This window comes from Lampetra planeri, chromosome 6 (genome assembly GCF_965212315.1).
Source record: "Lampetra planeri chromosome 6, kcLamPlan1.2.h2, whole genome shotgun sequence".
Lineage (NCBI taxonomy): Eukaryota > Metazoa > Chordata > Hyperoartia > Petromyzontiformes > Petromyzontidae > Lampetra > Lampetra planeri.
The window spans coordinates 1,139,516-1,145,515 of NC_136112.1; positions in this window are offsets into that span (position 1 = coordinate 1,139,516).

The window sequence follows — 6,000 nt, forward strand, 5'->3', positions numbered from 1 at the left end:
GTCGATCCTGCTGCGTCCCATCCGCAAGCTCCTCGTTCGCGTGTCCGGCCGTCGCTCCTCACCGCCCGGGGGGCCCACGGTGCAGCGTTGGTGGTGTCGTGGTGGTCGACCGCGGCCACGAGCGTCCCTGCGGATTGTTCACCCAAGCGGCCGCCCCCCCCCCCTCCCCAGTGCTCCGGGGTCAAAGCGAACCGCCAACCGGAGGTCACCGCCCAGAGGGGTCTTTTTTTACACAGTGTACTTGTTTTTTTACCGGAACCAAAATCCGAAAAGCCGAGCCGAAATGCTTCTTTAATGCTTCTTCTAAGGCAGCCAGCAGTGGATGCGGTTACCGGTTAAACCCCATCCAAATAAGGCAATATGTCCTTCTTTCCCAGATGCTATAAGGTGTTCAAACTTTGTCTCCCTCGTGCGATGTGTAAACATCGCACGAGGGAGACAAAGGCGGCCGGGCGTGCCGTTGGCTGCCCCGGCCCCTCGTGTGCCAGTGCCACCCTTCATAGGTGCCGCTCGCTAACAGCACTTGCCCCAACAGTCTGTTGAGGCTACACGGGGGAGCTTAACTATTTAGGAGTCCAACTGCGTCAGTCCACGTGTCCGACTGTCTTGGTACAGTGGTTGTTTATTTCGCACTGTACTAAGCCAGGCACGTGGACCGACGCAGTTAAACTCAATCACAAAGGCAAAGATCCCCCCCCCCGCACAGCCTTAACAGACTGTTGGGGCAAGTGCTGTTAAGCGAGTAGCAGCACCCACGAAGGCCGGCACGGCACACGAGGGGGGTCCGGTGTTACCAGCACCACGCCCCGGCCGCCTTTGTCTCCCCGATGTGGATGCTTAACCACACACCGCAGGAGCGGTTCAGATACCCACCACTCGTGTCGTCCGGCCCTGTCTGGGACTCCAACTCGAGAGTGGGTTTGGTGCCACGCAGTGCACCAACAACCGTGTTCTATCCACTGTTGCATGAAGGGCGCCCCCACCCCCCCCCTCCAAGACACGCAGGGACTTCGTCTCACGAGAATTCCACGTCGTACATTACCACACGTCTGCGTTAGCCCCGAAGCTCGCTCGCTCGTTGCACGTAAAGATTTCCACGGCTACAAATCACGTTAACTCTCTCGGATCCTGGCAGGTATCGCTTGGTACGCATCTCCCCGGAGCTGTAAGAATTAAAAACTCGGCGTGCCGCCCTTCCAACATCGCGGATTTATTTTGGCAAATTGCTGCACCCCGTCCGTTGGCAGCGTGGCACACAACAATAAAAAATGTTTTGCGACCGATGAGAAGGCCCACACCGCAACATGATAACAAGCGAACGGCTGGAAACCTTGCACTCCAAACAACGTGGACGGACACAAAACGGTTCCCGGAGGAAGACGACTTTGAAGCCGCGAGCGACGAGTCCCAATGAGGACGAAAACCACTCCACCGCAGTTGTCCATCACTGCACCGCTGCTGGCAGATTTGCTCAAATTTATTTTTATGGTGACCTAAGACAGCAGTTCTGCAGGAACCGCCGATGGTTTTCGCTTAACGCACAAAGGGCTGTGTTGCTTTTTCACACGATTCCGCGTGTCGTTTCAAACGTAGCAGTGCACGAGCATTACGACCATCTGGCGTAAAAAAAAAATCTAAATTATTTCATGTTATAATATATTATAATATATCGCCGTTCCATGCGAGTTTGTTGCAGCAATTGCCCGCAAAGAGTTGCCTCTGCCAGATGCACATCAACCAGCACGCGTTCGCCAATCGATGGAGGCGCGCGCGTGTCATCGCCACACCGTGTCGCATTAACAACTTAATTAAAGCAAAACACATTGCTTAATTACGTGACATGAGGAGGGAGGAGAGGTGGTGCAGTGGTTGGTACATTCCGCCATGAAACCCCCGGTCGTCCCAAGTTCGATTCCTGCCCACGGCCAACATCAGTGGCAAATTATCCGAAACCACTCTTTGGACCGCGTCCTCCTCCTCCTACTTACCCCTCCGGCCGATTCGGTGGGGGGCACGGGGCGATGCCATCTGCCACGGTCATCTTGCCGCCGGCCAGTTAACCCGTAACACCTGGGTCTGTCCCGTGACCTCTTCCAGCCAGGAAGAGGAGCCTTCCACACACTTCACGTGCACCTAGCCTGGCACAAGACACTTAGCGACAAAAGGAAGCCCTCTTCGTCACGGCTAGCAGACAGACCCGGGCATTGGCAGTTAGCTCGTGAACAAAAATCGCCGCTGCCATCGCACGCGAGAGACCAGAACGGATGGATGGTGGTGCCGTTGGGATGCGAGTGAGCGTGCCGTTGTCGTGCTGCGAGCGCGCGTGCGTACGTAGCCACATATGGGTGTTTGCGTACGTTGTGCGTACGTGGAGAGAGGTGTGTGTGCATGCGTGCGACTTGCGTACAAGCAAATCTGCTCGACGGGGAAAGAGTGGCGCGGTTTGCGGTGACGGCTCAAATTGGCTCCTCGCTCGAGAGCGGCCGAGATTAAGTGGCCGAGGGAGCTGCAGGCCCCCGGCGTGGCCCCAAGTCACCCCCGCGTCCTCGTGTTAATGCGGCTTAGCCCCTTCCCACCGCTCGCCTCTCTTTATACCCCGACGCCTCGCGCTGCCATTGTGTAGGAGGCCAGCTCCGCGAGACCAAGAGGAGCGACGACGATGATAACAACGACGATGACGGTGATGGTGGTCGCTATCGCCATGATGACGGTGACGATGATTATGACGCTTTAAACAAGGAAAGTGATATTTAAACTCAAGAAAATGTCATTGTTTGTTGCTACATGCACGGAGCATCTGAATTCCTTTGGCCTGTAGGAGTCCACGCGCGTGTTGGTGTGTGGCGTATGTGTGTGTGTGTGGGGAGCGGTGGTGTAGTTATTAGCCCTGCATTTCAAACCCGGCGACCCGAGTTCGATTCCCGCTAATGGCCAACACCAGTGACGATTATCTGAATGGGTCCTGGGCCTCTCCTAGATCGACTCGGCCTCAAATGAGTACCTGGTGTGGTGTGTAAACTGGAGAGAGAAAGGCGTGGTGCTGGCCACCTTCCCCATCGAGTGCCGTGTCGGCCTTCATAGGTGCTCGCAAACAGCACTTGCCCCAACAGTCTCATAAGGCTTTACAGGGGGGTCTGGTCTTTGTGTATGTAAATGTGTCGCTATGTTAACATGTAAATCTTTGCGTGTTTTGATTGTACATGTGTGCGTGCCTGTGTATGTCTTTGTATCTGTTGTTGTTATACTTCGTCTGTGCACGTTTCAGTAATTGTCTGAGCGTGTGCGTGTTGTGCTTATGCAAGTGCACACGTATATTCGTGTGTGAGCTTGCCCCTACGGCCTGCTAAAGGCTATCCGGAAGACCTTTGTCTTCACGTAATTGAGCTCATTTTATTAATTAAGGTGGAGAGAAATCCGCGATTCGGAACTAAAACATTAAATAATTTTATATTTTTTAAATATGTACAATACTTATGGATTTCGAAATGAACTATGGCACAGCACTGCAGTGTGTGACCGACCACTGCATATCATACGCCGCAGTAAACTACAGTCATAAATAATGTTAATGCTGCTTCAGTGAGGCTTATAAATAATAAATGAGCGTATAGTGGCGTGGTTCACACGTGTGGAGCGTGCGTGCGTGAATGAGTACGCGTGCGTGAATGAGTACGCGTGCGTTCTCTCTATATGCGTGCGTGTTCTGGGCCTCCCCCGAGGTCGACTGGGCCATACACGAGTCTACCCGGCATGTCAGTGGAAGCACTTCGGCGACAAAGGGGAGACAAAGGCGGCCGGGTGTGGTGCTAGCCACCCACCTACCTTCGTGTGCCGTTCCAGCCCTTAACGGGTGCTACACGCTAACGCCACCTTCACCAAAAGTCTGTTGCAGGCTATACGGGGAATCTTTGTCTTGTGTGTGACGGTTATCGGAGCGCACTAAATCCTGCACTTGCCGATTAAGCACCTGCGGTTAACATCTCGGTGGCGAGGTGTTAACTACCTCGCCAGGTATACAGGAGGTCGTGGGTTTGATTCAGACCCTGACGCCTGCTGTATGTTTGGAGTTTGTGTGTCTCTCTCCCTGTGGTCGTGTGCATTTTTCTCCAAGTCCTCCGGTTTTTCATCCCCATGTTTAGAGTCAACAACGCGCGTTTTTAGAGTGTTCGGACGCTATAAATTTCCACGCGATAAGCCGCTTCGTTGAGCCACCATTTGCGATAGCCAGATCGCTCCTGAAAAAGTGCCGTATAGCTCAGTGGGCCTCACACCTGCAAAAATAAAGTGGTAATCGTAGCACTTTGGCGGTGCGCATCGGACCGCGCGCGCACATTTCACGCCAAATGGAACGAACGGGACGTGGGACAATGACAACGCAACGACAAAGCAAACAAAGACGATGGGGGCTAAACAAGACAGCAAGAGACTTGGACACTACAGCCCCGCCCCGGAGAAAACATCCAACCTGTATTGTCGAGACACACACACACACGCAAGATGTACAACGGGCGGTGCAGAGACAACAGACTGAACGAGACGAAACGATAGACAGACGAACGGATGGATGCACGCGTGCTACCTGTGCAGCGCACGAGAGAAGATAAGCGAGTGGGTAAATAACAACCGGGGCGCGGAGCAGATGGCCACCCCAGGGGTAGGGTTTCAAAACACGTGACGACACGAAGGTTGACGGTCCACGGAGAGATTTACGCGGCTCCCCCATTGGGCGTTCAAGGAAGCGGCTACGCGGGAAGGAGGACCGCTGCCATGAAGCGTTTCGCTACGAACTTTTTCCGCTGTAAGGCGGCGTCTGACTGACCGATGGTCGAGCGTTTTCATTTGTGCGTTACGTACAAGCGCGCAGAACGCAATGTCAGTCACCCCTTTTTAACAAAACAAAGAATACAAAAAAATAAACAGCTGTCATCTCACCACTGACACACCTTGGCCACGTGTCCCACGCCATCCCAGACACTGAATAAAACTTTGTTAATGATAAAATCGTAGGTCTTCTCGAATGACATGGCTGCGACGTCGTCTGTTCTGTGAATCTGAATTCGCTCCGCCAGTGACATCACCGCAGCGGTAGAGCGGCGCGCGCCCGCCATTTGTGCCAAATAATGCCACGAATCGTCTCGTTAAGAAAGCTTCAAACTTTTGCCGGCCATCCCGGGGACACGCGGCGCGGGCCCTTGCAGGCGCGTGTGCGGTTACATGAGGACAGCTAATTGTTTTTTGTGCGAGTTTTTGGGTTGCCAGTTCTGCCGTCAAAATTATCTGCATCCACTTCTTCTCGTTGGGATAAACAGCGAGGAGGCCCTGCCAATGAATTCCACCGCCGCCGCTGCCGCGGCCGCAGAGAAAAACCCCGGTGGAATTCTATTGTGTGTTTGTTTGACACCGGCTCTGACCCCCGACCCCTCAGGGGTCACTCGGCAGTTATTGTACGCGCGGTCCAAACACAATGGAGCTGGTGCTCACGAAGACCGATCCCGTTCACGGAGCTCCCCGGCGATGGTTGAACACGATTAATACTTGATGTTTTTTTGGCCCACGTAATAAATCGGACTAAAATTTTGATTTGGTTTAAAACATTTTTTGGTTTGTAGGAAACCCCTACGCCTCCTAAGGGCGCGATCGAGCGTGTAAGGGCACGCAAGCGTGTAACAGCGCGCCCGACCATTCCGGGCTCACCGTGGCTAGACGAACAATTCTTGCAAGCAAACATTTAGCACGTCAGATACACGACGCGTCGCTTGAAACCGCGTCGAGCATCGCCAGGACGAGGATGCAGCAAGTTGGAATGTATAAAACAAAAATAAACGTTGACAGCGCTATGGTCAGTGCCTCTCATTGGAGCTGCGATCCCACGTTGGTTGCCTCGGAGACAGATCCCACCCAGGTGTGCACCCAGGTCACATCGAGGGGGAGAGAAACAGAGAGGTTTGGATATTTCTTCGGGTCACGATTTGACTTCACGTTGAGAGGCGCCTCTCCACG